At 44.6% G+C, this 26,234-nt stretch overlaps 52 non-coding genes across 52 annotated transcripts; all 52 read left to right on the plus strand.

Moving 5' to 3' along the window:
* The first annotated feature begins 85 nt into the window (after positions 1-85).
* On the plus strand, positions 86-204 carry LOC145460924 (5S ribosomal RNA). Its single transcript, XR_014040083.1, has one exon. It is a non-coding gene; the product is annotated as a 5S ribosomal RNA (ribosomal RNA).
* A 385-nt stretch (positions 205-589) lies between these two features.
* Positions 590-708, plus strand: LOC145460925 (5S ribosomal RNA). Its single transcript, XR_014040084.1, has one exon. It is a non-coding gene; the product is annotated as a 5S ribosomal RNA (ribosomal RNA).
* Positions 709-1,093: 385 nt separating this feature from the next.
* LOC145460926 (5S ribosomal RNA) lies at positions 1,094-1,212 on the plus strand. Its single transcript, XR_014040085.1, has one exon. It is a non-coding gene; the product is annotated as a 5S ribosomal RNA (ribosomal RNA).
* Positions 1,213-1,597: 385 nt separating this feature from the next.
* On the plus strand, positions 1,598-1,716 carry LOC145460927 (5S ribosomal RNA). The gene has a single exon (XR_014040086.1). It is a non-coding gene; the product is annotated as a 5S ribosomal RNA (ribosomal RNA).
* A 385-nt stretch (positions 1,717-2,101) lies between these two features.
* On the plus strand, positions 2,102-2,220 carry LOC145460928 (5S ribosomal RNA). The gene has a single exon (XR_014040087.1). It is a non-coding gene; the product is annotated as a 5S ribosomal RNA (ribosomal RNA).
* Positions 2,221-2,605: 385 nt separating this feature from the next.
* LOC145460929 (5S ribosomal RNA) lies at positions 2,606-2,724 on the plus strand. Its single transcript, XR_014040088.1, has one exon. It is a non-coding gene; the product is annotated as a 5S ribosomal RNA (ribosomal RNA).
* Positions 2,725-3,109: 385 nt separating this feature from the next.
* On the plus strand, positions 3,110-3,228 carry LOC145460930 (5S ribosomal RNA). Its single transcript, XR_014040089.1, has one exon. It is a non-coding gene; the product is annotated as a 5S ribosomal RNA (ribosomal RNA).
* A 385-nt stretch (positions 3,229-3,613) lies between these two features.
* LOC145460931 (5S ribosomal RNA) lies at positions 3,614-3,732 on the plus strand. The gene has a single exon (XR_014040090.1). It is a non-coding gene; the product is annotated as a 5S ribosomal RNA (ribosomal RNA).
* Positions 3,733-4,118: 386 nt separating this feature from the next.
* On the plus strand, positions 4,119-4,237 carry LOC145460934 (5S ribosomal RNA). Its single transcript, XR_014040092.1, has one exon. It is a non-coding gene; the product is annotated as a 5S ribosomal RNA (ribosomal RNA).
* Positions 4,238-4,622: 385 nt separating this feature from the next.
* Positions 4,623-4,741, plus strand: LOC145460935 (5S ribosomal RNA). Its single transcript, XR_014040093.1, has one exon. It is a non-coding gene; the product is annotated as a 5S ribosomal RNA (ribosomal RNA).
* Positions 4,742-5,126: 385 nt separating this feature from the next.
* Positions 5,127-5,245, plus strand: LOC145460936 (5S ribosomal RNA). The gene has a single exon (XR_014040094.1). It is a non-coding gene; the product is annotated as a 5S ribosomal RNA (ribosomal RNA).
* Positions 5,246-5,630: 385 nt separating this feature from the next.
* LOC145460937 (5S ribosomal RNA) lies at positions 5,631-5,749 on the plus strand. The gene has a single exon (XR_014040095.1). It is a non-coding gene; the product is annotated as a 5S ribosomal RNA (ribosomal RNA).
* A 385-nt stretch (positions 5,750-6,134) lies between these two features.
* On the plus strand, positions 6,135-6,253 carry LOC145460938 (5S ribosomal RNA). The gene has a single exon (XR_014040096.1). It is a non-coding gene; the product is annotated as a 5S ribosomal RNA (ribosomal RNA).
* Positions 6,254-6,638: 385 nt separating this feature from the next.
* LOC145460939 (5S ribosomal RNA) lies at positions 6,639-6,757 on the plus strand. Its single transcript, XR_014040097.1, has one exon. It is a non-coding gene; the product is annotated as a 5S ribosomal RNA (ribosomal RNA).
* A 385-nt stretch (positions 6,758-7,142) lies between these two features.
* LOC145460940 (5S ribosomal RNA) lies at positions 7,143-7,261 on the plus strand. The gene has a single exon (XR_014040098.1). It is a non-coding gene; the product is annotated as a 5S ribosomal RNA (ribosomal RNA).
* A 385-nt stretch (positions 7,262-7,646) lies between these two features.
* On the plus strand, positions 7,647-7,765 carry LOC145460941 (5S ribosomal RNA). Its single transcript, XR_014040099.1, has one exon. It is a non-coding gene; the product is annotated as a 5S ribosomal RNA (ribosomal RNA).
* A 385-nt stretch (positions 7,766-8,150) lies between these two features.
* On the plus strand, positions 8,151-8,269 carry LOC145460942 (5S ribosomal RNA). Its single transcript, XR_014040100.1, has one exon. It is a non-coding gene; the product is annotated as a 5S ribosomal RNA (ribosomal RNA).
* A 385-nt stretch (positions 8,270-8,654) lies between these two features.
* On the plus strand, positions 8,655-8,773 carry LOC145460943 (5S ribosomal RNA). Its single transcript, XR_014040101.1, has one exon. It is a non-coding gene; the product is annotated as a 5S ribosomal RNA (ribosomal RNA).
* Positions 8,774-9,158: 385 nt separating this feature from the next.
* LOC145460945 (5S ribosomal RNA) lies at positions 9,159-9,277 on the plus strand. Its single transcript, XR_014040103.1, has one exon. It is a non-coding gene; the product is annotated as a 5S ribosomal RNA (ribosomal RNA).
* A 385-nt stretch (positions 9,278-9,662) lies between these two features.
* On the plus strand, positions 9,663-9,781 carry LOC145460946 (5S ribosomal RNA). The gene has a single exon (XR_014040104.1). It is a non-coding gene; the product is annotated as a 5S ribosomal RNA (ribosomal RNA).
* Positions 9,782-10,166: 385 nt separating this feature from the next.
* Positions 10,167-10,285, plus strand: LOC145460947 (5S ribosomal RNA). Its single transcript, XR_014040105.1, has one exon. It is a non-coding gene; the product is annotated as a 5S ribosomal RNA (ribosomal RNA).
* Positions 10,286-10,670: 385 nt separating this feature from the next.
* On the plus strand, positions 10,671-10,789 carry LOC145460948 (5S ribosomal RNA). The gene has a single exon (XR_014040106.1). It is a non-coding gene; the product is annotated as a 5S ribosomal RNA (ribosomal RNA).
* Positions 10,790-11,174: 385 nt separating this feature from the next.
* LOC145460950 (5S ribosomal RNA) lies at positions 11,175-11,293 on the plus strand. The gene has a single exon (XR_014040107.1). It is a non-coding gene; the product is annotated as a 5S ribosomal RNA (ribosomal RNA).
* A 385-nt stretch (positions 11,294-11,678) lies between these two features.
* Positions 11,679-11,797, plus strand: LOC145460951 (5S ribosomal RNA). Its single transcript, XR_014040108.1, has one exon. It is a non-coding gene; the product is annotated as a 5S ribosomal RNA (ribosomal RNA).
* Positions 11,798-12,182: 385 nt separating this feature from the next.
* On the plus strand, positions 12,183-12,301 carry LOC145460952 (5S ribosomal RNA). The gene has a single exon (XR_014040109.1). It is a non-coding gene; the product is annotated as a 5S ribosomal RNA (ribosomal RNA).
* Positions 12,302-12,686: 385 nt separating this feature from the next.
* LOC145460953 (5S ribosomal RNA) lies at positions 12,687-12,805 on the plus strand. Its single transcript, XR_014040110.1, has one exon. It is a non-coding gene; the product is annotated as a 5S ribosomal RNA (ribosomal RNA).
* Positions 12,806-13,190: 385 nt separating this feature from the next.
* LOC145460954 (5S ribosomal RNA) lies at positions 13,191-13,309 on the plus strand. Its single transcript, XR_014040111.1, has one exon. It is a non-coding gene; the product is annotated as a 5S ribosomal RNA (ribosomal RNA).
* Positions 13,310-13,694: 385 nt separating this feature from the next.
* LOC145460955 (5S ribosomal RNA) lies at positions 13,695-13,813 on the plus strand. The gene has a single exon (XR_014040112.1). It is a non-coding gene; the product is annotated as a 5S ribosomal RNA (ribosomal RNA).
* A 385-nt stretch (positions 13,814-14,198) lies between these two features.
* LOC145460957 (5S ribosomal RNA) lies at positions 14,199-14,317 on the plus strand. Its single transcript, XR_014040114.1, has one exon. It is a non-coding gene; the product is annotated as a 5S ribosomal RNA (ribosomal RNA).
* Positions 14,318-14,702: 385 nt separating this feature from the next.
* LOC145460958 (5S ribosomal RNA) lies at positions 14,703-14,821 on the plus strand. Its single transcript, XR_014040115.1, has one exon. It is a non-coding gene; the product is annotated as a 5S ribosomal RNA (ribosomal RNA).
* Positions 14,822-15,206: 385 nt separating this feature from the next.
* On the plus strand, positions 15,207-15,325 carry LOC145460959 (5S ribosomal RNA). The gene has a single exon (XR_014040116.1). It is a non-coding gene; the product is annotated as a 5S ribosomal RNA (ribosomal RNA).
* Positions 15,326-15,710: 385 nt separating this feature from the next.
* LOC145460960 (5S ribosomal RNA) lies at positions 15,711-15,829 on the plus strand. Its single transcript, XR_014040117.1, has one exon. It is a non-coding gene; the product is annotated as a 5S ribosomal RNA (ribosomal RNA).
* A 385-nt stretch (positions 15,830-16,214) lies between these two features.
* LOC145460961 (5S ribosomal RNA) lies at positions 16,215-16,333 on the plus strand. The gene has a single exon (XR_014040118.1). It is a non-coding gene; the product is annotated as a 5S ribosomal RNA (ribosomal RNA).
* Positions 16,334-16,718: 385 nt separating this feature from the next.
* Positions 16,719-16,837, plus strand: LOC145460962 (5S ribosomal RNA). The gene has a single exon (XR_014040119.1). It is a non-coding gene; the product is annotated as a 5S ribosomal RNA (ribosomal RNA).
* A 385-nt stretch (positions 16,838-17,222) lies between these two features.
* On the plus strand, positions 17,223-17,341 carry LOC145460963 (5S ribosomal RNA). Its single transcript, XR_014040120.1, has one exon. It is a non-coding gene; the product is annotated as a 5S ribosomal RNA (ribosomal RNA).
* A 385-nt stretch (positions 17,342-17,726) lies between these two features.
* On the plus strand, positions 17,727-17,845 carry LOC145460964 (5S ribosomal RNA). The gene has a single exon (XR_014040121.1). It is a non-coding gene; the product is annotated as a 5S ribosomal RNA (ribosomal RNA).
* Positions 17,846-18,230: 385 nt separating this feature from the next.
* Positions 18,231-18,349, plus strand: LOC145460966 (5S ribosomal RNA). The gene has a single exon (XR_014040122.1). It is a non-coding gene; the product is annotated as a 5S ribosomal RNA (ribosomal RNA).
* Positions 18,350-18,734: 385 nt separating this feature from the next.
* On the plus strand, positions 18,735-18,853 carry LOC145460967 (5S ribosomal RNA). Its single transcript, XR_014040123.1, has one exon. It is a non-coding gene; the product is annotated as a 5S ribosomal RNA (ribosomal RNA).
* Positions 18,854-19,238: 385 nt separating this feature from the next.
* LOC145460969 (5S ribosomal RNA) lies at positions 19,239-19,357 on the plus strand. The gene has a single exon (XR_014040125.1). It is a non-coding gene; the product is annotated as a 5S ribosomal RNA (ribosomal RNA).
* A 385-nt stretch (positions 19,358-19,742) lies between these two features.
* LOC145460970 (5S ribosomal RNA) lies at positions 19,743-19,861 on the plus strand. Its single transcript, XR_014040126.1, has one exon. It is a non-coding gene; the product is annotated as a 5S ribosomal RNA (ribosomal RNA).
* A 385-nt stretch (positions 19,862-20,246) lies between these two features.
* Positions 20,247-20,365, plus strand: LOC145460971 (5S ribosomal RNA). The gene has a single exon (XR_014040127.1). It is a non-coding gene; the product is annotated as a 5S ribosomal RNA (ribosomal RNA).
* A 385-nt stretch (positions 20,366-20,750) lies between these two features.
* On the plus strand, positions 20,751-20,869 carry LOC145460972 (5S ribosomal RNA). Its single transcript, XR_014040128.1, has one exon. It is a non-coding gene; the product is annotated as a 5S ribosomal RNA (ribosomal RNA).
* A 385-nt stretch (positions 20,870-21,254) lies between these two features.
* LOC145460973 (5S ribosomal RNA) lies at positions 21,255-21,373 on the plus strand. The gene has a single exon (XR_014040129.1). It is a non-coding gene; the product is annotated as a 5S ribosomal RNA (ribosomal RNA).
* Positions 21,374-21,758: 385 nt separating this feature from the next.
* Positions 21,759-21,877, plus strand: LOC145460974 (5S ribosomal RNA). The gene has a single exon (XR_014040130.1). It is a non-coding gene; the product is annotated as a 5S ribosomal RNA (ribosomal RNA).
* Positions 21,878-22,262: 385 nt separating this feature from the next.
* On the plus strand, positions 22,263-22,381 carry LOC145460975 (5S ribosomal RNA). Its single transcript, XR_014040131.1, has one exon. It is a non-coding gene; the product is annotated as a 5S ribosomal RNA (ribosomal RNA).
* A 385-nt stretch (positions 22,382-22,766) lies between these two features.
* Positions 22,767-22,885, plus strand: LOC145460976 (5S ribosomal RNA). Its single transcript, XR_014040132.1, has one exon. It is a non-coding gene; the product is annotated as a 5S ribosomal RNA (ribosomal RNA).
* Positions 22,886-23,270: 385 nt separating this feature from the next.
* Positions 23,271-23,389, plus strand: LOC145460977 (5S ribosomal RNA). Its single transcript, XR_014040133.1, has one exon. It is a non-coding gene; the product is annotated as a 5S ribosomal RNA (ribosomal RNA).
* Positions 23,390-23,774: 385 nt separating this feature from the next.
* LOC145460978 (5S ribosomal RNA) lies at positions 23,775-23,893 on the plus strand. Its single transcript, XR_014040134.1, has one exon. It is a non-coding gene; the product is annotated as a 5S ribosomal RNA (ribosomal RNA).
* Positions 23,894-24,278: 385 nt separating this feature from the next.
* On the plus strand, positions 24,279-24,397 carry LOC145460980 (5S ribosomal RNA). Its single transcript, XR_014040136.1, has one exon. It is a non-coding gene; the product is annotated as a 5S ribosomal RNA (ribosomal RNA).
* A 385-nt stretch (positions 24,398-24,782) lies between these two features.
* On the plus strand, positions 24,783-24,901 carry LOC145461605 (5S ribosomal RNA). The gene has a single exon (XR_014040733.1). It is a non-coding gene; the product is annotated as a 5S ribosomal RNA (ribosomal RNA).
* Positions 24,902-25,286: 385 nt separating this feature from the next.
* On the plus strand, positions 25,287-25,405 carry LOC145460982 (5S ribosomal RNA). Its single transcript, XR_014040137.1, has one exon. It is a non-coding gene; the product is annotated as a 5S ribosomal RNA (ribosomal RNA).
* A 385-nt stretch (positions 25,406-25,790) lies between these two features.
* On the plus strand, positions 25,791-25,909 carry LOC145460983 (5S ribosomal RNA). Its single transcript, XR_014040138.1, has one exon. It is a non-coding gene; the product is annotated as a 5S ribosomal RNA (ribosomal RNA).
* Positions 25,910-26,234: the final 325 nt, after the last annotated feature.

Below are 26,234 nucleotides of genomic sequence, written 5' to 3' on the forward strand. Positions count from 1 at the left end.
CATCACAACAGCAATTAAAGGCCTTCCTTCTAAGAGACTTAAAAGAGAGTCCAAGCAATTGGGCAAGGTTTGAGTTGTTTCTTTCGTCTACGACCACACCACAGGGAACGTACCGGTTCTCGTCCGATCACCGAAGTCAAGTCCTGTTGGGCGGCGTCAGTACCTGGCTGGGTGACCACCTGGGAATACGCCGTGTTGTAGACTTTTGGACCCATTTTGGGACTGGACTCTTCAGAGAAGATTTCCATACGCCTCCACATCATTGATCCCTCTGTTTTCAAAATGTTGTCTTTTTTTTTTTGGAATTATTTTTCCAGCAAGTTGACAGCATATTAGAAGATTTTCTTGTTTGATTACAGCACTGCAACACTGAGCAGCACACTGGAGGCAATCTCTTGAATGTGGCTTTGATGACTGACCATTGGAGAATCGCCCTTTTGTGATTTGAAGTCTTAGCTGGCTTTGGAATCTCTGGGTTAAGTAGCCGAGACGTAATTGGAAATTCATCACAACAGCAATTAAAGGCCTTCCTTCTAAGAGACTTAAAAGAGAGTCCAAGCAATTGGGCAAGGTTTGAGTTGTTTCTTTCGTCTACGACCACACCACAGGGAACGTACCGGTTCTCGTCCGATCACCGAAGTCAAGTCCTGTTGGGCGGCGTCAGTACCTGGCTGGGTGACCACCTGGGAATACGCCGTGTTGTAGACTTTTGGACCCATTTTGGGACTGGACTCTTCAGAGAAGATTTCCATACGCCTCCACATCATTGATCCCTCTGTTTTCAAAATGTTGTCTTTTTTTTTTTGGAATTATTTTTCCAGCAAGTTGACAGCATATTAGAAGATTTTCTTGTTTGATTACAGCACTGCAACACTGAGCAGCACACTGGAGGCAATCTCTTGAATGTGGCTTTGATGACTGACCATTGGAGAATCGCCCTTTTGTGATTTGAAGTCTTAGCTGGCTTTGGAATCTCTGGGTTAAGTAGCCGAGACGTAATTGGAAATTCATCACAACAGCAATTAAAGGCCTTCCTTCTAAGAGACTTAAAAGAGAGTCCAAGCAATTGGGCAAGGTTTGAGTTGTTTCTTTCGTCTACGACCACACCACAGGGAACGTACCGGTTCTCGTCCGATCACCGAAGTCAAGTCCTGTTGGGCGGCGTCAGTACCTGGCTGGGTGACCACCTGGGAATACGCCGTGTTGTAGACTTTTGGAGCCATTTTGGGACTGGACTCTTCAGAGAAGATTTCCATACGCCTCCACATCATTGATCCCTCTGTTTTCAAAATGTTGTCTTTTTTTTTTTGGAATTATTTTTCCAGCAAGTTGACAGCATATTAGAAGATTTTCTTGTTTGATTACAGCACTGCAACACTGAGCAGCACACTGGAGGCAATCTCTTGAATGTGGCTTTGATGACTGACCATTGGAGAATCGCCCTTTTGTGATTTGAAGTCTTAGCTGGCTTTGGAATCTCTGGGTTAAGTAGCCGAGACGTAATTGGAAATTCATCACAACAGCAATTAAAGGCCTTCCTTCTAAGAGACTTAAAAGAGAGTCCAAGCAATTGGGCAAGGTTTGAGTTGTTTCTTTCGTCTACGACCACACCACAGGGAACGTACCGGTTCTCGTCCGATCACCGAAGTCAAGTCCTGTTGGGCGGCGTCAGTACCTGGCTGGGTGACCACCTGGGAATACGCCGTGTTGTAGACTTTTGGACCCATTTTGGGACTGGACTCTTCAGAGAAGATTTCCATACGCCTCCACATCATTGATCCCTCTGTTTTCAAAATGTTGTCTTTTTTTTTTTGGAATTATTTTTCCAGCAAGTTGACAGCATATTAGAAGATTTTCTTGTTTGATTACAGCACTGCAACACTGAGCAGCACACTGGAGGCAATCTCTTGAATGTGGCTTTGATGACTGACCATTGGAGAATCGCCCTTTTGTGATTTGAAGTCTTAGCTGGCTTTGGAATCTCTGGGTTAAGTAGCCGAGACGTAATTGGAAATTCATCACAACAGCAATTAAAGGCCTTCCTTCTAAGAGACTTAAAAGAGAGTCCAAGCAATTGGGCAAGGTTTGAGTTGTTTCTTTCGTCTACGACCACACCACAGGGAACGTACCGGTTCTCGTCCGATCACCGAAGTCAAGTCCTGTTGGGCGGCGTCAGTACCTGGCTGGGTGACCACCTGGGAATACGCCGTGTTGTAGACTTTTGGACCCATTTTGGGACTGGACTCTTCAGAGAAGATTTCCATACGCCTCCACATCATTGATCCCTCTGTTTTCAAAATGTTGTCTTTTTTTTTTTGGAATTATTTTTCCAGCAAGTTGACAGCATATTAGAAGATTTTCTTGTTTGATTACAGCACTGCAACACTGAGCAGCACACTGGAGGCAATCTCTTGAATGTGGCTTTGATGACTGACCATTGGAGAATCGCCCTTTTGTGATTTGAAGTCTTAGCTGGCTTTGGAATCTCTGGGTTAAGTAGCCGAGACGTAATTGGAAATTCATCACAACAGCAATTAAAGGCCTTCCTTCTAAGAGACTTAAAAGAGAGTCCAAGCAATTGGGCAAGGTTTGAGTTGTTTCTTTCGTCTACGACCACACCACAGGGAACGTACCGGTTCTCGTCCGATCACCGAAGTCAAGTCCTGTTGGGCGGCGTCAGTACCTGGCTGGGTGACCACCTGGGAATACGCCGTGTTGTAGACTTTTGGACCCATTTTGGGACTGGACTCTTCAGAGAAGATTTCCATACGCCTCCACATCATTGATCCCTCTGTTTTCAAAATGTTGTCTTTTTTTTTTTGGAATTATTTTTCCAGCAAGTTGACAGCATATTAGAAGATTTTCTTGTTTGATTACAGCACTGCAACACTGAGCAGCACACTGGAGGCAATCTCTTGAATGTGGCTTTGATGACTGACCATTGGAGAATCGCCCTTTTGTGATTTGAAGTCTTAGCTGGCTTTGGAATCTCTGGGTTAAGTAGCCGAGACGTAATTGGAAATTCATCACAACAGCAATTAAAGGCCTTCCTTCTAAGAGACTTAAAAGAGAGTCCAAGCAATTGGGCAAGGTTTGAGTTGTTTCTTTCGTCTACGACCACACCACAGGGAACGTACCGGTTCTCGTCCGATCACCGAAGTCAAGTCCTGTTGGGCGGCGTCAGTACCTGGCTGGGTGACCACCTGGGAATACGCCGTGTTGTAGACTTTTGGACCCATTTTGGGACTGGACTCTTCAGAGAAGATTTCCATACGCCTCCACATCATTGATCCCTCTGTTTTCAAAATGTTGTCTTTTTTTTTTTGGAATTATTTTTCCAGCAAGTTGACAGCATATTAGAAGATTTTCTTGTTTGATTACAGCACTGCAACACTGAGCAGCACACTGGAGGCAATCTCTTGAATGTGGCTTTGATGACTGACCATTGGAGAATCGCCCTTTTGTGATTTGAAGTCTTAGCTGGCTTTGGAATCTCTGGGTTAAGTAGCCGAGACGTAATTGGAAATTCATCACAACAGCAATTAAAGGCCTTCCTTCTAAGAGACTTAAAAGAGAGTCCAAGCAATTGGGCAAGGTTTGAGTTGTTTCTTTCGTCTACGACCACACCACAGGGAACGTACCGGTTCTCGTCCGATCACCGAAGTCAAGTCCTGTTGGGCGGCGTCAGTACCTGGCTGGGTGACCACCTGGGAATACGCCGTGTTGTAGACTTTTGGACCCATTTTGGGACTGGACTCTTCAGAGAAGATTTCCATACGCCTCCACATCATTGATCCCTCTGTTTTCAAAATGTTGTCTTTTTTTTTTTTGGAATTATTTTTCCAGCAAGTTGACAGCATATTAGAAGATTTTCTTGTTTGATTACAGCACTGCAACACTGAGCAGCACACTGGAGGCAATCTCTTGAATGTGGCTTTGATGACTGACCATTGGAGAATCGCCCTTTTGTGATTTGAAGTCTTAGCTGGCTTTGGAATCTCTGGGTTAAGTAGCCGAGACGTAATTGGAAATTCATCACAACAGCAATTAAAGGCCTTCCTTCTAAGAGACTTAAAAGAGAGTCCAAGCAATTGGGCAAGGTTTGAGTTGTTTCTTTCGTCTACGACCACACCACAGGGAACGTACCGGTTCTCGTCCGATCACCGAAGTCAAGTCCTGTTGGGCGGCGTCAGTACCTGGCTGGGTGACCACCTGGGAATACGCCGTGTTGTAGACTTTTGGACCCATTTTGGGACTGGACTCTTCAGAGAAGATTTCCATACGCCTCCACATCATTGATCCCTCTGTTTTCAAAATGTTGTCTTTTTTTTTTTGGAATTATTTTTCCAGCAAGTTGACAGCATATTAGAAGATTTTCTTGTTTGATTACAGCACTGCAACACTGAGCAGCACACTGGAGGCAATCTCTTGAATGTGGCTTTGATGACTGACCATTGGAGAATCGCCCTTTTGTGATTTGAAGTCTTAGCTGGCTTTGGAATCTCTGGGTTAAGTAGCCGAGACGTAATTGGAAATTCATCACAACAGCAATTAAAGGCCTTCCTTCTAAGAGACTTAAAAGAGAGTCCAAGCAATTGGGCAAGGTTTGAGTTGTTTCTTTCGTCTACGACCACACCACAGGGAACGTACCGGTTCTCGTCCGATCACCGAAGTCAAGTCCTGTTGGGCGGCGTCAGTACCTGGCTGGGTGACCACCTGGGAATACGCCGTGTTGTAGACTTTTGGACCCATTTTGGGACTGGACTCTTCAGAGAAGATTTCCATACGCCTCCACATCATTGATCCCTCTGTTTTCAAAATGTTGTCTTTTTTTTTTTGGAATTATTTTTCCAGCAAGTTGACAGCATATTAGAAGATTTTCTTGTTTGATTACAGCACTGCAACACTGAGCAGCACACTGGAGGCAATCTCTTGAATGTGGCTTTGATGACTGACCATTGGAGAATCGCCCTTTTGTGATTTGAAGTCTTAGCTGGCTTTGGAATCTCTGGGTTAAGTAGCCGAGACGTAATTGGAAATTCATCACAACAGCAATTAAAGGCCTTCCTTCTAAGAGACTTAAAAGAGAGTCCAAGCAATTGGGCAAGGTTTGAGTTGTTTCTTTCGTCTACGACCACACCACAGGGAACGTACCGGTTCTCGTCCGATCACCGAAGTCAAGTCCTGTTGGGCGGCGTCAGTACCTGGCTGGGTGACCACCTGGGAATACGCCGTGTTGTAGACTTTTGGACCCATTTTGGGACTGGACTCTTCAGAGAAGATTTCCATACGCCTCCACATCATTGATCCCTCTGTTTTCAAAATGTTGTCTTTTTTTTTTTGGAATTATTTTTCCAGCAAGTTGACAGCATATTAGAAGATTTTCTTGTTTGATTACAGCACTGCAACACTGAGCAGCACACTGGAGGCAATCTCTTGAATGTGGCTTTGATGACTGACCATTGGAGAATCGCCCTTTTGTGATTTGAAGTCTTAGCTGGCTTTGGAATCTCTGGGTTAAGTAGCCGAGACGTAATTGGAAATTCATCACAACAGCAATTAAAGGCCTTCCTTCTAAGAGACTTAAAAGAGAGTCCAAGCAATTGGGCAAGGTTTGAGTTGTTTCTTTCGTCTACGACCACACCACAGGGAACGTACCGGTTCTCGTCCGATCACCGAAGTCAAGTCCTGTTGGGCGGCGTCAGTACCTGGCTGGGTGACCACCTGGGAATACGCCGTGTTGTAGACTTTTGGACCCATTTTGGGACTGGACTCTTCAGAGAAGATTTCCATACGCCTCCACATCATTGATCCCTCTGTTTTCAAAATGTTGTCTTTTTTTTTTTGGAATTATTTTTCCAGCAAGTTGACAGCATATTAGAAGATTTTCTTGTTTGATTACAGCACTGCAACACTGAGCAGCACACTGGAGGCAATCTCTTGAATGTGGCTTTGATGACTGACCATTGGAGAATCGCCCTTTTGTGATTTGAAGTCTTAGCTGGCTTTGGAATCTCTGGGTTAAGTAGCCGAGACGTAATTGGAAATTCATCACAACAGCAATTAAAGGCCTTCCTTCTAAGAGACTTAAAAGAGAGTCCAAGCAATTGGGCAAGGTTTGAGTTGTTTCTTTCGTCTACGACCACACCACAGGGAACGTACCGGTTCTCGTCCGATCACCGAAGTCAAGTCCTGTTGGGCGGCGTCAGTACCTGGCTGGGTGACCACCTGGGAATACGCCGTGTTGTAGACTTTTGGACCCATTTTGGGACTGGACTCTTCAGAGAAGATTTCCATACGCCTCCACATCATTGATCCCTCTGTTTTCAAAATGTTGTCTTTTTTTTTTTGGAATTATTTTTCCAGCAAGTTGACAGCATATTAGAAGATTTTCTTGTTTGATTACAGCACTGCAACACTGAGCAGCACACTGGAGGCAATCTCTTGAATGTGGCTTTGATGACTGACCATTGGAGAATCGCCCTTTTGTGATTTGAAGTCTTAGCTGGCTTTGGAATCTCTGGGTTAAGTAGCCGAGACGTAATTGGAAATTCATCACAACAGCAATTAAAGGCCTTCCTTCTAAGAGACTTAAAAGAGAGTCCAAGCAATTGGGCAAGGTTTGAGTTGTTTCTTTCGTCTACGACCACACCACAGGGAACGTACCGGTTCTCGTCCGATCACCGAAGTCAAGTCCTGTTGGGCGGCGTCAGTACCTGGCTGGGTGACCACCTGGGAATACGCCGTGTTGTAGACTTTTGGACCCATTTTGGGACTGGACTCTTCAGAGAAGATTTCCATACGCCTCCACATCATTGATCCCTCTGTTTTCAAAATGTTGTCTTTTTTTTTTTGGAATTATTTTTCCAGCAAGTTGACAGCATATTAGAAGATTTTCTTGTTTGATTACAGCACTGCAACACTGAGCAGCACACTGGAGGCAATCTCTTGAATGTGGCTTTGATGACTGACCATTGGAGAATCGCCCTTTTGTGATTTGAAGTCTTAGCTGGCTTTGGAATCTCTGGGTTAAGTAGCCGAGACGTAATTGGAAATTCATGACAACAGCAATTAAAGGCCTTCCTTCTAAGAGACTTAAAAGAGAGTCCAAGCAATTGGGCAAGGTTTGAGTTGTTTCTTTCGTCTACGACCACACCACAGGGAACGTACCGGTTCTCGTCCGATCACCGAAGTCAAGTCCTGTTGGGCGGCGTCAGTACCTGGCTGGGTGACCACCTGGGAATACGCCGTGTTGTAGACTTTTGGACCCATTTTGGGACTGGACTCTTCAGAGAAGATTTCCATACGCCTCCACATCATTGATCCCTCTGTTTTCAAAATGTTGTCTTTTTTTTTTTGGAATTATTTTTCCAGCAAGTTGACAGCATATTAGAAGATTTTCTTGTTTGATTACAGCACTGCAACACTGAGCAGCACACTGGAGGCAATCTCTTGAATGTGGCTTTGATGACTGACCATTGGAGAATCGCCCTTTTGTGATTTGAAGTCTTAGCTGGCTTTGGAATCTCTGGGTTAAGTAGCCGAGACGTAATTGGAAATTCATCACAACAGCAATTAAAGGCCTTCCTTCTAAGAGACTTAAAAGAGAGTCCAAGCAATTGGGCAAGGTTTGAGTTGTTTCTTTCGTCTACGACCACACCACAGGGAACGTACCGGTTCTCGTCCGATCACCGAAGTCAAGTCCTGTTGGGCGGCGTCAGTACCTGGCTGGGTGACCACCTGGGAATACGCCGTGTTGTAGACTTTTGGAGCCATTTTGGGACTGGACTCTTCAGAGAAGATTTCCATACGCCTCCACATCATTGATCCCTCTGTTTTCAAAATGTTGTCTTTTTTTTTTTGGAATTATTTTTCCAGCAAGTTGACAGCATATTAGAAGATTTTCTTGTTTGATTACAGCACTGCAACACTGAGCAGCACACTGGAGGCAATCTCTTGAATGTGGCTTTGATGACTGACCATTGGAGAATCGCCCTTTTGTGATTTGAAGTCTTAGCTGGCTTTGGAATCTCTGGGTTAAGTAGCCGAGACGTAATTGGAAATTCATCACAACAGCAATTAAAGGCCTTCCTTCTAAGAGACTTAAAAGAGAGTCCAAGCAATTGGGCAAGGTTTGAGTTGTTTCTTTCGTCTACGACCACACCACAGGGAACGTACCGGTTCTCGTCCGATCACCGAAGTCAAGTCCTGTTGGGCGGCGTCAGTACCTGGCTGGGTGACCACCTGGGAATACGCCGTGTTGTAGACTTTTGGACCCATTTTGGGACTGGACTCTTCAGAGAAGATTTCCATACGCCTCCACATCATTGATCCCTCTGTTTTCAAAATGTTGTCTTTTTTTTTTTGGAATTATTTTTCCAGCAAGTTGACAGCATATTAGAAGATTTTCTTGTTTGATTACAGCACTGCAACACTGAGCAGCACACTGGAGGCAATCTCTTGAATGTGGCTTTGATGACTGACCATTGGAGAATCGCCCTTTTGTGATTTGAAGTCTTAGCTGGCTTTGGAATCTCTGGGTTAAGTAGCCGAGACGTAATTGGAAATTCATCACAACAGCAATTAAAGGCCTTCCTTCTAAGAGACTTAAAAGAGAGTCCAAGCAATTGGGCAAGGTTTGAGTTGTTTCTTTCGTCTACGACCACACCACAGGGAACGTACCGGTTCTCGTCCGATCACCGAAGTCAAGTCCTGTTGGGCGGCGTCAGTACCTGGCTGGGTGACCACCTGGGAATACGCCGTGTTGTAGACTTTTGGACCCATTTTGGGACTGGACTCTTCAGAGAAGATTTCCATACGCCTCCACATCATTGATCCCTCTGTTTTCAAAATGTTGTCTTTTTTTTTTTGGAATTATTTTTCCAGCAAGTTGACAGCATATTAGAAGATTTTCTTGTTTGATTACAGCACTGCAACACTGAGCAGCACACTGGAGGCAATCTCTTGAATGTGGCTTTGATGACTGACCATTGGAGAATCGCCCTTTTGTGATTTGAAGTCTTAGCTGGCTTTGGAATCTCTGGGTTAAGTAGCCGAGACGTAATTGGAAATTCATCACAACAGCAATTAAAGGCCTTCCTTCTAAGAGACTTAAAAGAGAGTCCAAGCAATTGGGCAAGGTTTGAGTTGTTTCTTTCGTCTACGACCACACCACAGGGAACGTACCGGTTCTCGTCCGATCACCGAAGTCAAGTCCTGTTGGGCGGCGTCAGTACCTGGCTGGGTGACCACCTGGGAATACGCCGTGTTGTAGACTTTTGGACCCATTTTGGGACTGGACTCTTCAGAGAAGATTTCCATACGCCTCCACATCATTGATCCCTCTGTTTTCAAAATGTTGTCTTTTTTTTTTTGGAATTATTTTTCCAGCAAGTTGACAGCATATTAGAAGATTTTCTTGTTTGATTACAGCACTGCAACACTGAGCAGCACACTGGAGGCAATCTCTTGAATGTGGCTTTGATGACTGACCATTGGAGAATCGCCCTTTTGTGATTTGAAGTCTTAGCTGGCTTTGGAATCTCTGGGTTAAGTAGCCGAGACGTAATTGGAAATTCATCACAACAGCAATTAAAGGCCTTCCTTCTAAGAGACTTAAAAGAGAGTCCAAGCAATTGGGCAAGGTTTGAGTTGTTTCTTTCGTCTACGACCACACCACAGGGAACGTACCGGTTCTCGTCCGATCACCGAAGTCAAGTCCTGTTGGGCGGCGTCAGTACCTGGCTGGGTGACCACCTGGGAATACGCCGTGTTGTAGACTTTTGGACCCATTTTGGGACTGGACTCTTCAGAGAAGATTTCCATACGCCTCCACATCATTGATCCCTCGGTTTTCAAAATGTTGTCTTTTTTTTTTTGGAATTATTTTTCCAGCAAGTTGACAGCATATTAGAAGATTTTCTTGTTTGATTACAGCACTGCAACACTGAGCAGCACACTGGAGGCAATCTCTTGAATGTGGCTTTGATGACTGACCATTGGAGAATCGCCCTTTTGTGATTTGAAGTCTTAGCTGGCTTTGGAATCTCTGGGTTAAGTAGCCGAGACGTAATTGGAAATTCATGACAACAGCAATTAAAGGCCTTCCTTCTAAGAGACTTAAAAGAGAGTCCAAGCAATTGGGCAAGGTTTGAGTTGTTTCTTTCGTCTACGACCACACCACAGGGAACGTACCGGTTCTCGTCCGATCACCGAAGTCAAGTCCTGTTGGGCGGCGTCAGTACCTGGCTGGGTGACCACCTGGGAATACGCCGTGTTGTAGACTTTTGGAGCCATTTTGGGACTGGACTCTTCAGAGAAGATTTCCATACGCCTCCACATCATTGATCCCTCTGTTTTCAAAATGTTGTCTTTTTTTTTTTGGAATTATTTTTCCAGCAAGTTGACAGCATATTAGAAGATTTTCTTGTTTGATTACAGCACTGCAACACTGAGCAGCACACTGGAGGCAATCTCTTGAATGTGGCTTTGATGACTGACCATTGGAGAATCGCCCTTTTGTGATTTGAAGTCTTAGCTGGCTTTGGAATCTCTGGGTTAAGTAGCCGAGACGTAATTGGAAATTCATCACAACAGCAATTAAAGGCCTTCCTTCTAAGAGACTTAAAAGAGAGTCCAAGCAATTGGGCAAGGTTTGAGTTGTTTCTTTCGTCTACGACCACACCACAGGGAACGTACCGGTTCTCGTCCGATCACCGAAGTCAAGTCCTGTTGGGCGGCGTCAGTACCTGGCTGGGTGACCACCTGGGAATACGCCGTGTTGTAGACTTTTGGAGCCATTTTGGGACTGGACTCTTCAGAGAAGATTTCCATACGCCTCCACATCATTGATCCCTCTGTTTTCAAAATGTTGTCTTTTTTTTTTTGGAATTATTTTTCCAGCAAGTTGACAGCATATTAGAAGATTTTCTTGTTTGATTACAGCACTGCAACACTGAGCAGCACACTGGAGGCAATCTCTTGAATGTGGCTTTGATGACTGACCATTGGAGAATCGCCCTTTTGTGATTTGAAGTCTTAGCTGGCTTTGGAATCTCTGGGTTAAGTAGCCGAGACGTAATTGGAAATTCATGACAACAGCAATTAAAGGCCTTCCTTCTAAGAGACTTAAAAGAGAGTCCAAGCAATTGGGCAAGGTTTGAGTTGTTTCTTTCGTCTACGACCACACCACAGGGAACGTACCGGTTCTCGTCCGATCACCGAAGTCAAGTCCTGTTGGGCGGCGTCAGTACCTGGCTGGGTGACCACCTGGGAATACGCCGTGTTGTAGACTTTTGGAGCCATTTTGGGACTGGACTCTTCAGAGAAGATTTCCATACGCCTCCACATCATTGATCCCTCTGTTTTCAAAATGTTGTCTTTTTTTTTTTGGAATTATTTTTCCAGCAAGTTGACAGCATATTAGAAGATTTTCTTGTTTGATTACAGCACTGCAACACTGAGCAGCACACTGGAGGCAATCTCTTGAATGTGGCTTTGATGACTGACCATTGGAGAATCGCCCTTTTGTGATTTGAAGTCTTAGCTGGCTTTGGAATCTCTGGGTTAAGTAGCCGAGACGTAATTGGAAATTCATCACAACAGCAATTAAAGGCCTTCCTTCTAAGAGACTTAAAAGAGAGTCCAAGCAATTGGGCAAGGTTTGAGTTGTTTCTTTCGTCTACGACCACACCACAGGGAACGTACCGGTTCTCGTCCGATCACCGAAGTCAAGTCCTGTTGGGCGGCGTCAGTACCTGGCTGGGTGACCACCTGGGAATACGCCGTGTTGTAGACTTTTGGAGCCATTTTGGGACTGGACTCTTCAGAGAAGATTTCCATACGCCTCCACATCATTGATCCCTCTGTTTTCAAAATGTTGTCTTTTTTTTTTTGGAATTATTTTTCCAGCAAGTTGACAGCATATTAGAAGATTTTCTTGTTTGATTACAGCACTGCAACACTGAGCAGCACACTGGAGGCAATCTCTTGAATGTGGCTTTGATGACTGACCATTGGAGAATCGCCCTTTTGTGATTTGAAGTCTTAGCTGGCTTTGGAATCTCTGGGTTAAGTAGCCGAGACGTAATTGGAAATTCATCACAACAGCAATTAAAGGCCTTCCTTCTAAGAGACTTAAAAGAGAGTCCAAGCAATTGGGCAAGGTTTGAGTTGTTTCTTTCGTCTACGACCACACCACAGGGAACGTACCGGTTCTCGTCCGATCACCGAAGTCAAGTCCTGTTGGGCGGCGTCAGTACCTGGCTGGGTGACCACCTGGGAATACGCCGTGTTGTAGACTTTTGGACCCATTTTGGGACTGGACTCTTCAGAGAAGATTTCCATACGCCTCCACATCATTGATCCCTCTGTTTTCAAAATGTTGTCTTTTCTTTTTTGGAATTATTTTTCCAGCAAGTTGACAGCATATTAGAAGATTTTCTTGTTTGATTACAGCACTGCAACACTGAGCAGCACACTGGAGGCAATCTCTTGAATGTGGCTTTGATGACTGACCATTGGAGAATCGCCCTTTTGTGATTTGAAGTCTTAGCTGGCTTTGGAATCTCTGGGTTAAGTAGCCGAGACGTAATTGGAAATTCATCACAACAGCAATTAAAGGCCTTCCTTCTAAGAGACTTAAAAGAGAGTCCAAGCAATTGGGCAAGGTTTGAGTTGTTTCTTTCGTCTACGACCACACCACAGGGAACGTACCGGTTCTCGTCCGATCACCGAAGTCAAGTCCTGTTGGGCGGCGTCAGTACCTGGCTGGGTGACCACCTGGGAATACGCCGTGTTGTAGACTTTTGGACCCATTTTGGGACTGGACTCTTCAGAGAAGATTTCCATACGCCTCCACATCATTGATCCCTCTGTTTTCAAAATGTTGTCTTTTTTTTTTTGGAATTATTTTTCCAGCAAGTTGACAGCATATTAGAAGATTTTCTTGTTTGATTACAGCACTGCAACACTGAGCAGCACACTGGAGGCAATCTCTTGAATGTGGCTTTGATGACTGACCATTGGAGAATCGCCCTTTTGTGATTTGAAGTCTTAGCTGGCTTTGGAATCTCTGGGTTAAGTAGCCGAGACGTAATTGGAAATTCATCACAACAGCAATTAAAGGCCTTCCTTCTAAGAGACTTAAAAGAGAGTCCAAGCAATTGGGCAAGGTTTGAGTTGTTTCTTTCGTCTACGACCACACCACAGGGAACGTACCGGTTCTCGTCCGATCACCGAAGTCAAGTCCTGTTGGGCGGCGTCAGTACCTGGCTGGGTGACCACCTGGGAATACGCCGTGTTGTAGACTTTTGGAGCCATTTTGGGACTGGACTCTTCAGAGAAGATTTCCATACGCCTCCACATCATTGATCCCTCTGTTTTCAAAATGTTGTCTTTTTTTTTTTGGAATTATTTTTCCAGCAAGTTGACAGCATATTAGAAGATTTTCTTGTTTGATTACAGCACTGCAACACTGAGCAGCACACTGGAGGCAATCTCTTGAATGTGGCTTTGATGACTGACCATTGGAGAATCGCCCTTTTGTGATTTGAAGTCTTAGCTGGCTTTGGAATCTCTGGGTTAAGTAGCCGAGACGTAATTGGAAATTCATCACAACAGCAATTAAAGGCCTTCCTTCTAAGAGACTTAAAAGAGAGTCCAAGCAATTGGGCAAGGTTTGAGTTGTTTCTTTCGTCTACGACCACACCACAGGGAACGTACCGGTTCTCGTCCGATCACCGAAGTCAAGTCCTGTTGGGCGGCGTCAGTACCTGGCTGGGTGACCACCTGGGAATACGCCGTGTTGTAGACTTTTGGAGCCATTTTGGGACTGGACTCTTCAGAGAAGATTTCCATACGCCTCCACATCATTGATCCCTCTGTTTTCAAAATGTTGTCTTTTTTTTTTTGGAATTATTTTTCCAGCAAGTTGACAGCATATTAGAAGATTTTCTTGTTTGATTACAGCACTGCAACACTGAGCAGCACACTGGAGGCAATCTCTTGAATGTGGCTTTGATGACTGACCATTGGAGAATCGCCCTTTTGTGATTTGAAGTCTTAGCTGGCTTTGGAATCTCTGGGTTAAGTAGCCGAGACGTAATTGGAAATTCATGACAACAGCAATTAAAGGCCTTCCTTCTAAGAGACTTAAAAGAGAGTCCAAGCAATTGGGCAAGGTTTGAGTTGTTTCTTTCGTCTACGACCACACCACAGGGAACGTACCGGTTCTCGTCCGATCACCGAAGTCAAGTCCTGTTGGGCGGCGTCAGTACCTGGCTGGGTGACCACCTGGGAATACGCCGTGTTGTAGACTTTTGGACCCATTTTGGGACTGGACTCTTCAGAGAAGATTTCCATACGCCTCCACATCATTGATCCCTCTGTTTTCAAAATGTTGTCTTTTTTTTTTTGGAATTATTTTTCCAGCAAGTTGACAGCATATTAGAAGATTTTCTTGTTTGATTACAGCACTGCAACACTGAGCAGCACACTGGAGGCAATCTCTTGAATGTGGCTTTGATGACTGACCATTGGAGAATCGCCCTTTTGTGATTTGAAGTCTTAGCTGGCTTTGGAATCTCTGGGTTAAGTAGCCGAGACGTAATTGGAAATTCATCACAACAGCAATTAAAGGCCTTCCTTCTAAGAGACTTAAAAGAGAGTCCAAGCAATTGGGCAAGGTTTGAGTTGTTTCTTTCGTCTACGACCACACCACAGGGAACGTACCGGTTCTCGTCCGATCACCGAAGTCAAGTCCTGTTGGGCGGCGTCAGTACCTGGCTGGGTGACCACCTGGGAATACGCCGTGTTGTAGACTTTTGGAGCCATTTTGGGACTGGACTCTTCAGAGAAGATTTCCATACGCCTCCACATCATTGATCCCTCTGTTTTCAAAATGTTGTCTTTTTTTTTTTGGAATTATTTTTCCAGCAAGTTGACAGCATATTAGAAGATTTTCTTGTTTGATTACAGCACTGCAACACTGAGCAGCACACTGGAGGCAATCTCTTGAATGTGGCTTTGATGACTGACCATTGGAGAATCGCCCTTTTGTGATTTGAAGTCTTAGCTGGCTTTGGAATCTCTGGGTTAAGTAGCCGAGACGTAATTGGAAATTCATCACAACAGCAATTAAAGGCCTTCCTTCTAAGAGACTTAAAAGAGAGTCCAAGCAATTGGGCAAGGTTTGAGTTGTTTCTTTCGTCTACGACCACACCACAGGGAACGTACCGGTTCTCGTCCGATCACCGAAGTCAAGTCCTGTTGGGCGGCGTCAGTACCTGGCTGGGTGACCACCTGGGAATACGCCGTGTTGTAGACTTTTGGACCCATTTTGGGACTGGACTCTTCAGAGAAGATTTCCATACGCCTCCACATCATTGATCCCTCTGTTTTCAAAATGTTGTCTTTTTTTTTTTGGAATTATTTTTCCAGCAAGTTGACAGCATATTAGAAGATTTTCTTGTTTGATTACAGCACTGCAACACTGAGCAGCACACTGGAGGCAATCTCTTGAATGTGGCTTTGATGACTGACCATTGGAGAATCGCCCTTTTGTGATTTGAAGTCTTAGCTGGCTTTGGAATCTCTGGGTTAAGTAGCCGAGACGTAATTGGAAATTCATCACAACAGCAATTAAAGGCCTTCCTTCTAAGAGACTTAAAAGAGAGTCCAAGCAATTGGGCAAGGTTTGAGTTGTTTCTTTCGTCTACGACCACACCACAGGGAACGTACCGGTTCTCGTCCGATCACCGAAGTCAAGTCCTGTTGGGCGGCGTCAGTACCTGGCTGGGTGACCACCTGGGAATACGCCGTGTTGTAGACTTTTGGAGCCATTTTGGGACTGGACTCTTCAGAGAAGATTTCCATACGCCTCCACATCATTGATCCCTCTGTTTTCAAAATGTTGTCTTTTTTTTTTTGGAATTATTTTTCCAGCAAGTTGACAGCATATTAGAAGATTTTCTTGTTTGATTACAGCACTGCAACACTGAGCAGCACACTGGAGGCAATCTCTTGAATGTGGCTTTGATGACTGACCATTGGAGAATCGCCCTTTTGTGATTTGAAGTCTTAGCTGGCTTTGGAATCTCTGGGTTAAGTAGCCGAGACGTAATTGGAAATTCATCACAACAGCAATTAAAGGCCTTCCTTCTAAGAGACTTAAAAGAGAGTCCAAGCAATTGGGCAAGGTTTGAGTTGTTTCTTTCGTCTACGACCACACCACAGGGAACGTACCGGTTCTCGTCCGATCACCGAAGTCAAGTCCTGTTGGGCGGCGTCAGTACCTGGCTGGGTGACCACCTGGGAATACGCCGTGTTGTAGACTTTTGGAGCCATTTTGGGACTGGACTCTTCAGAGAAGATTTCCATACGCCTCCACATCATTGATCCCTCTGTTTTCAAAATGTTGTCTTTTTTTTTTTGGAATTATTTTTCCAGCAAGTTGACAGCATATTAGAAGATTTTCTTGTTTGATTACAGCACTGCAACACTGAGCAGCACACTGGAGGCAATCTCTTGAATGTGGCTTTGATGACTGACCATTGGAGAATCGCCCTTTTGTGATTTGAAGTCTTAGCTGGCTTTGGAATCTCTGGGTTAAGTAGCCGAGACGTAATTGGAAATTCATCACAACAGCAATTAAAGGCCTTCCTTCTAAGAGACTTAAAAGAGAGTCCAAGCAATTGGGCAAGGTTTGAGTTGTTTCTTTCGTCTACGACCACACCACAGGGAACGTACCGGTTCTCGTCCGATCACCGAAGTCAAGTCCTGTTGGGCGGCGTCAGTACCTGGCTGGGTGACCACCTGGGAATACGCCGTGTTGTAGACTTTTGGAGCCATTTTGGGACTGGACTCTTCAGAGAAGATTTCCATACGCCTCCACATCATTGATCCCTCTGTTTTCAAAATGTTGTCTTTTTTTTTTTGGAATTATTTTTCCAGCAAGTTGACAGCATATTAGAAGATTTTCTTGTTTGATTACAGCACTGCAACACTGAGCAGCACACTGGAGGCAATCTCTTGAATGTGGCTTTGATGACTGACCATTGGAGAATCGCCCTTTTGTGATTTGAAGTCTTAGCTGGCTTTGGAATCTCTGGGTTAAGTAGCCGAGACGTAATTGGAAATTCATCACAACAGCAATTAAAGGCCTTCCTTCTAAGAGACTTAAAAGAGAGTCCAAGCAATTGGGCAAGGTTTGAGTTGTTTCTTTCGTCTACGACCACACCACAGGGAACGTACCGGTTCTCGTCCGATCACCGAAGTCAAGTCCTGTTGGGCGGCGTCAGTACCTGGCTGGGTGACCACCTGGGAATACGCCGTGTTGTAGACTTTTGGACCCATTTTGGGACTGGACTCTTCAGAGAAGATTTCCATACGCCTCCACATCATTGATCCCTCTGTTTTCAAAATGTTGTCTTTTTTTTTTTGGAATTATTTTTCCAGCAAGTTGACAGCATATTAGAAGATTTTCTTGTTTGATTACAGCACTGCAACACTGAGCAGCACACTGGAGGCAATCTCTTGAATGTGGCTTTGATGACTGACCATTGGAGAATCGCCCTTTTGTGATTTGAAGTCTTAGCTGGCTTTGGAATCTCTGGGTTAAGTAGCCGAGACGTAATTGGAAATTCATCACAACAGCAATTAAAGGCCTTCCTTCTAAGAGACTTAAAAGAGAGTCCAAGCAATTGGGCAAGGTTTGAGTTGTTTCTTTCGTCTACGACCACACCACAGGGAACGTACCGGTTCTCGTCCGATCACCGAAGTCAAGTCCTGTTGGGCGGCGTCAGTACCTGGCTGGGTGACCACCTGGGAATACGCCGTGTTGTAGACTTTTGGACCCATTTTGGGACTGGACTCTTCAGAGAAGATTTCCATACGCCTCCACATCATTGATCCCTCTGTTTTCAAAATGTTGTCTTTTTTTTTTTGGAATTATTTTTCCAGCAAGTTGACAGCATATTAGAAGATTTTCTTGTTTGATTACAGCACTGCAACACTGAGCAGCACACTGGAGGCAATCTCTTGAATGTGGCTTTGATGACTGACCATTGGAGAATCGCCCTTTTGTGATTTGAAGTCTTAGCTGGCTTTGGAATCTCTGGGTTAAGTAGCCGAGACGTAATTGGAAATTCATCACAACAGCAATTAAAGGCCTTCCTTCTAAGAGACTTAAAAGAGAGTCCAAGCAATTGGGCAAGGTTTGAGTTGTTTCTTTCGTCTACGACCACACCACAGGGAACGTACCGGTTCTCGTCCGATCACCGAAGTCAAGTCCTGTTGGGCGGCGTCAGTACCTGGCTGGGTGACCACCTGGGAATACGCCGTGTTGTAGACTTTTGGACCCATTTTGGGACTGGACTCTTCAGAGAAGATTTCCATACGCCTCCACATCATTGATCCCTCTGTTTTCAAAATGTTGTCTTTTTTTTTTTGGAATTATTTTTCCAGCAAGTTGACAGCATATTAGAAGATTTTCTTGTTTGATTACAGCACTGCAACACTGAGCAGCACACTGGAGGCAATCTCTTGAATGTGGCTTTGATGACTGACCATTGGAGAATCGCCCTTTTGTGATTTGAAGTCTTAGCTGGCTTTGGAATCTCTGGGTTAAGTAGCCGAGACGTAATTGGAAATTCATCACAACAGCAATTAAAGGCCTTCCTTCTAAGAGACTTAAAAGAGAGTCCAAGCAATTGGGCAAGGTTTGAGTTGTTTCTTTCGTCTACGACCACACCACAGGGAACGTACCGGTTCTCGTCCGATCACCGAAGTCAAGTCCTGTTGGGCGGCGTCAGTACCTGGCTGGGTGACCACCTGGGAATACGCCGTGTTGTAGACTTTTGGACCCATTTTGGGACTGGACTCTTCAGAGAAGATTTCCATACGCCTCCACATCATTGATCCCTCTGTTTTCAAAATGTTGTCTTTTTTTTTTTGGAATTATTTTTCCAGCAAGTTGACAGCATATTAGAAGATTTTCTTGTTTGATTACAGCACTGCAACACTGAGCAGCACACTGGAGGCAATCTCTTGAATGTGGCTTTGATGACTGACCATTGGAGAATCGCCCTTTTGTGATTTGAAGTCTTAGCTGGCTTTGGAATCTCTGGGTTAAGTAGCCGAGACGTAATTGGAAATTCATCACAACAGCAATTAAAGGCCTTCCTTCTAAGAGACTTAAAAGAGAGTCCAAGCAATTGGGCAAGGTTTGAGTTGTTTCTTTCGTCTACGACCACACCACAGGGAACGTACCGGTTCTCGTCCGATCACCGAAGTCAAGTCCTGTTGGGCGGCGTCAGTACCTGGCTGGGTGACCACCTGGGAATACGCCGTGTTGTAGACTTTTGGACCCATTTTGGGACTGGACTCTTCAGAGAAGATTTCCATACGCCTCCACATCATTGATCCCTCTGTTTTCAAAATGTTGTCTTTTTTTTTTTGGAATTATTTTTCCAGCAAGTTGACAGCATATTAGAAGATTTTCTTGTTTGATTACAGCACTGCAACACTGAGCAGCACACTGGAGGCAATCTCTTGAATGTGGCTTTGATGACTGACCATTGGAGAATCGCCCTTTTGTGATTTGAAGTCTTAGCTGGCTTTGGAATCTCTGGGTTAAGTAGCCGAGACGTAATTGGAAATTCATCACAACAGCAATTAAAGGCCTTCCTTCTAAGAGACTTAAAAGAGAGTCCAAGCAATTGGGCAAGGTTTGAGTTGTTTCTTTCGTCTACGACCACACCACAGGGAACGTACCGGTTCTCGTCCGATCACCGAAGTCAAGTCCTGTTGGGCGGCGTCAGTACCTGGCTGGGTGACCACCTGGGAATACGCCGTGTTGTAGACTTTTGGAGCCATTTTGGGACTGGACTCTTCAGAGAAGATTTCCATACGCCTCCACATCATTGATCCCTCTGTTTTCAAAATGTTGTCTTTTTTTTTTTGGAATTATTTTTCCAGCAAGTTGACAGCATATTAGAAGATTTTCTTGTTTGATTACAGCACTGCAACACTGAGCAGCACACTGGAGGCAATCTCTTGAATGTGGCTTTGATGACTGACCATTGGAGAATCGCCCTTTTGTGATTTGAAGTCTTAGCTGGCTTTGGAATCTCTGGGTTAAGTAGCCGAGACGTAATTGGAAATTCATCACAACAGCAATTAAAGGCCTTCCTTCTAAGAGACTTAAAAGAGAGTCCAAGCAATTGGGCAAGGTTTGAGTTGTTTCTTTCGTCTACGACCACACCACAGGGAACGTACCGGTTCTCGTCCGATCACCGAAGTCAAGTCCTGTTGGGCGGCGTCAGTACCTGGCTGGGTGACCACCTGGGAATACGCCGTGTTGTAGACTTTTGGACCCATTTTGGGACTGGACTCTTCAGAGAAGATTTCCATACGCCTCCACATCATTGATCCCTCTGTTTTCAAAATGTTGTCTTTTTTTTTTTGGAATTATTTTTCCAGCAAGTTGACAGCATATTAGAAGATTTTCTTGTTTGATTACAGCACTGCAACACTGAGCAGCACACTGGAGGCAATCTCTTGAATGTGGCTTTGATGACTGACCATTGGAGAATCGCCCTTTTGTGATTTGAAGTCTTAGCTGGCTTTGGAATCTCTGGGTTAAGTAGCCGAGACGTAATTGGAAATTCATCACAACAGCAATTAAAGGCCTTCCTTCTAAGAGACTTAAAAGAGAGTCCAAGCAATTGGGCAAGGTTTGAGTTGTTTCTTTCGTCTACGACCACACCACAGGGAACGTACCGGTTCTCGTCCGATCACCGAAGTCAAGTCCTGTTGGGCGGCGTCAGTACCTGGCTGGGTGACCACCTGGGAATACGCCGTGTTGTAGACTTTTGGAGCCATTTTGGGACTGGACTCTTCAGAGAAGATTTCCATACGCCTCCACATCATTGATCCCTCTGTTTTCAAAATGTTGTCTTTTTTTTTTTGGAATTATTTTTCCAGCAAGTTGACAGCATATTAGAAGATTTTCTTGTTTGATTACAGCACTGCAACACTGAGCAGCACACTGGAGGCAATCTCTTGAATGTGGCTTTGATGACTGACCATTGGAGAATCGCCCTTTTGTGATTTGAAGTCTTAGCTGGCTTTGGAATCTCTGGGTTAAGTAGCCGAGACGTAATTGGAAATTCATCACAACAGCAATTAAAGGCCTTCCTTCTAAGAGACTTAAAAGAGAGTCCAAGCAATTGGGCAAGGTTTGAGTTGTTTCTTTCGTCTACGACCACACCACAGGGAACGTACCGGTTCTCGTCCGATCACCGAAGTCAAGTCCTGTTGGGCGGCGTCAGTACCTGGCTGGGTGACCACCTGGGAATACGCCGTGTTGTAGACTTTTGGAGCCATTTTGGGACTGGACTCTTCAGAGAAGATTTCCATACGCCTCCACATCATTGATCCCTCTGTTTTCAAAATGTTGTCTTTTTTTTTTTGGAATTATTTTTCCAGCAAGTTGACAGCATATTAGAAGATTTTCTTGTTTGATTACAGCACTGCAACACTGAGCAGCACACTGGAGGCAATCTCTTGAATGTGGCTTTGATGACTGACCATTGGAGAATCGCCCTTTTGTGATTTGAAGTCTTAGCTGGCTTTGGAATCTCTGGGTTAAGTAGCCGAGACGTAATTGGAAATTCATCACAACAGCAATTAAAGGCCTTCCTTCTAAGAGACTTAAAAGAGAGTCCAAGCAATTGGGCAAGGTTTGAGTTGTTTCTTTCGTCTACGACCACACCACAGGGAACGTACCGGTTCTCGTCCGATCACCGAAGTCAAGTCCTGTTGGGCGGCGTCAGTACCTGGCTGGGTGACCACCTGGGAATACGCCGTGTTGTAGACTTTTGGACCCATTTTGGGACTGGACTCTTCAGAGAAGATTTCCATACGCCTCCACATCATTGATCCCTCTGTTTTCAAAATGTTGTCTTTTTTTTTTTGGAATTATTTTTCCAGCAAGTTGACAGCATATTAGAAGATTTTCTTGTTTGATTACAGCACTGCAACACTGAGCAGCACACTGGAGGCAATCTCTTGAATGTGGCTTTGATGACTGACCATTGGAGAATCGCCCTTTTGTGATTTGAAGTCTTAGCTGGCTTTGGAATCTCTGGGTTAAGTAGCCGAGACGTAATTGGAAATTCATCACAACAGCAATTAAAGGCCTTCCTTCTAAGAGACTTAAAAGAGAGTCCAAGCAATTGGGCAAGGTTTGAGTTGTTTCTTTCGTCTACGACCACACCACAGGGAACGTACCGGTTCTCGTCCGATCACCGAAGTCAAGTCCTGTTGGGCGGCGTCAGTACCTGGCTGGGTGACCACCTGGGAATACGCCGTGTTGTAGACTTTTGGACCCATTTTGGGACTGGACTCTTCAGAGAAGATTTCCATACGCCTCCACATCATTGATCCCTCTGTTTTCAAAATGTTGTCTTTTTTTTTTTGGAATTATTTTTCCAGCAAGTTGACAGCATATTAGAAGATTTTCTTGTTTGATTACAGCACTGCAACACTGAGCAGCACACTGGAGGCAATCTCTTGAATGTGGCTTTGATGACTGACCATTGGAGAATCGCCCTTTTGTGATTTGAAGTCTTAGCTGGCTTTGGAATCTCTGGGTTAAGTAGCCGAGACGTAATTGGAAATTCATCACAACAGCAATTAAAGGCCTTCCTTCTAAGAGACTTAAAAGAGAGTCCAAGCAATTGGGCAAGGTTTGAGTTGTTTCTTTCGTCTACGACCACACCACAGGGAACGTACCGGTTCTCGTCCGATCACCGAAGTCAAGTCCTGTTGGGCGGCGTCAGTACCTGGCTGGGTGACCACCTGGGAATACGCCGTGTTGTAGACTTTTGGACCCATTTTGGGACTGGACTCTTCAGAGAAGATTTCCATACGCCTCCACATCATTGATCCCTCTGTTTTCAAAATGTTGTCTTTTTTTTTTTGGAATTATTTTTCCAGCAAGTTGACAGCATATTAGAAGATTTTCTTGTTTGATTACAGCACTGCAACACTGAGCAGCACACTGGAGGCAATCTCTTGAATGTGGCTTTGATGACTGACCATTGGAGAATCGCCCTTTTGTGATTTGAAGTCTTAGCTGGCTTTGGAATCTCTGGGTTAAGTAGCCGAGACGTAATTGGAAATTCATCACAACAGCAATTAAAGGCCTTCCTTCTAAGAGACTTAAAAGAGAGTCCAAGCAATTGGGCAAGGTTTGAGTTGTTTCTTTCGTCTACGACCACACCACAGGGAACGTACCGGTTCTCGTCCGATCACCGAAGTCAAGTCCTGTTGGGCGGCGTCAGTACCTGGCTGGGTGACCACCTGGGAATACGCCGTGTTGTAGACTTTTGGACCCATTTTGGGACTGGACTCTTCAGAGAAGATTTCCATACGCCTCCACATCATTGATCCCTCTGTTTTCAAAATGTTGTCTTTTTTTTTTTGGAATTATTTTTCCAGCAAGTTGACAGCATATTAGAAGATTTTCTTGTTTGATTACAGCACTGCAACACTGAGCAGCACACTGGAGGCAATCTCTTGAATGTGGCTTTGATGACTGACCATTGGAGAATCGCCCTTTTGTGATTTGAAGTCTTAGCTGGCTTTGGAATCTCTGGGTTAAGTAGCCGAGACGTAATTGGAAATTCATCACAACAGCAATTAAAGGCCTTCCTTCTAAGAGACTTAAAAGAGAGTCCAAGCAATTGGGCAAGGTTTGAGTTGTTTCTTTCGTCTACGACCACACCACAGGGAACGTACCGGTTCTCGTCCGATCACCGAAGTCAAGTCCTGTTGGGCGGCGTCAGTACCTGGCTGGGTGACCACCTGGGAATACGCCGTGTTGTAGACTTTTGGACCCATTTTGGGACTGGACTCTTCAGAGAAGATTTCCATACGCCTCCACATCATTGATCCCTCTGTTTTCAAAATGTTGTCTTTTTTTTTTTGGAATTATTTTTCCAGCAAGTTGACAGCATATTAGAAGATTTTCTTGTTTGATTACAGCACTGCAACACTGAGCAGCACACTGGAGGCAATCTCTTGAATGTGGCTTTGATGACTGACCATTGGAGAATCGCCCTTTTGTGATTTGAAGTCTTAGCTGGCTTTGGAATCTCTGGGTTAAGTAGCCGAGACGTAATTGGAAATTCATCACAACAGCAATTAAAGGCCTTCCTTCTAAGAGACTTAAAAGAGAGTCCAAGCAATTGGGCAAGGTTTGAGTTGTTTCTTTCGTCTACGACCACACCACAGGGAACGTACCGGTTCTCGTCCGATCACCGAAGTCAAGTCCTGTTGGGCGGCGTCAGTACCTGGCTGGGTGACCACCTGGGAATACGCCGTGTTGTAGACTTTTGGAGCCATTTTGGGACTGGACTCTTCAGAGAAGATTTCCATACGCCTCCACATCATTGATCCCTCTGTTTTCAAAATGTTGTCTTTTTTTTTTTGGAATTATTTTTCCAGCAAGTTGACAGCATATTAGAAGATTTTCTTGTTTGATTACAGCACTGCAACACTGAGCAGCACACTGGAGGCAATCTCTTGAATGTGGCTTTGATGACTGACCATTGGAGAATCGCCCTTTTGTGATTTGAAGTCTTAGCTGGCTTTGGAATCTCTGGGTTAAGTAGCCGAGACGTAATTGGAAATTCATCACAACAGCAATTAAAGGCCTTCCTTCTAAGAGACTTAAAAGAGAGTCCAAGCAATTGGGCAAGGTTTGAGTTGTTTCTTTCGTCTACGACCACACCACAGGGAACGTACCGGTTCTCGTCCGATCACCGAAGTCAAGTACTGTTGGGCGGCGTCAGTACCTGGCTGGGTGACCACCTGGGAATACGCCGTGTTGTAGACTTTTGGAGCCATTTTGGGACTGGACTCTTCAGAGAAGATTTCCATACGCCTCCACATCATTGATCCCTCTGTTTTCAAAATGTTGTCTTTTTTTTTTTGGAATTATTTTTCCAGCAAGTTGACAGCATATTAGAAGATTTTCTTGTTTGATTACAGCACTGCAACACTGAGCAGCACACTGGAGGCAATCTCTTGAATGTGGCTTTGATGACTGACCATTGGAGAATCGCCCTTTTGTGATTTGAAGTCTTAGCTGGCTTTGGAATCTCTGGGTTAAGTAGCCGAGACGTAATTGGAAATTCATCACAACAGCAATTAAAGGCCTTCCTTCTAAGAGACTTAAAAGAGAGTCCAAGCAATTGGGCAAGGTTTGAGTTGTTTCTTTCGTCTACGACCACACCACAGGGAACGTACCGGTTCTCGTCCGATCACCGAAGTCAAGTCCTGTTGGGCGGCGTCAGTACCTGGCTGGGTGACCACCTGGGAATACGCCGTGTTGTAGACTTTTGGAGCCATTTTGGGACTGGACTCTTCAGAGAAGATTTCCATACGCCTCCACATCATTGATCCCTCTGTTTTCAAAATGTTGTCTTTTTTTTTTTGGAATTATTTTTCCAGCAAGTTGACAGCATATTAGAAGATTTTCTTGTTTGATTACAGCACTGCAACACTGAGCAGCACACTGGAGGCAATCTCTTGAATGTGGCTTTGATGACTGACCATTGGAGAATCGCCCTTTTGTGATTTGAAGTCTTAGCTGGCTTTGGAATCTCTGGGTTAAGTAGCCGAGACGTAATTGGAAATTCATCACAACAGCAATTAAAGGCCTTCCTTCTAAGAGACTTAAAAGAGAGTCCAAGCAATTGGGCAAGGTTTGAGTTGTTTCTTTCGTCTACGACCACACCACAGGGAACGTACCGGTTCTCGTCCGATCACCGAAGTCAAGTCCTGTTGGGCGGCGTCAGTACCTGGCTGGGTGACCACCTGGGAATACGCCGTGTTGTAGACTTTTGGAGCCATTTTGGGACTGGACTCTTCAGAGAAGATTTCCATACGCCTCCACATCATTGATCCCTCTGTTTTCAAAATGTTGTCTTTTTTTTTTTGGAATTATTTTTCCAGCAAGTTGACAGCATATTAGAAGATTTTCTTGTTTGATTACAGCACTGCAACACTGAGCAGCACACTGGAGGCAATCTCTTGAATGTGGCTTTGATGACTGACCATTGGAGAATCGCCCTTTTGTGATTTGAAGTCTTAGCTGGCTTTGGAATCTCTGGGTTAAGTAGCCGAGACGTAATTGGAAATTCATCACAACAGCAATTAAAGGCCTT

This window comes from Orbicella franksi, chromosome 11 (assembly GCF_964199315.1).
Source record: "Orbicella franksi chromosome 11, jaOrbFran1.1, whole genome shotgun sequence".
In the NCBI taxonomy this organism is placed as follows: Eukaryota; Metazoa; Cnidaria; class Anthozoa; order Scleractinia; family Merulinidae; genus Orbicella; species Orbicella franksi.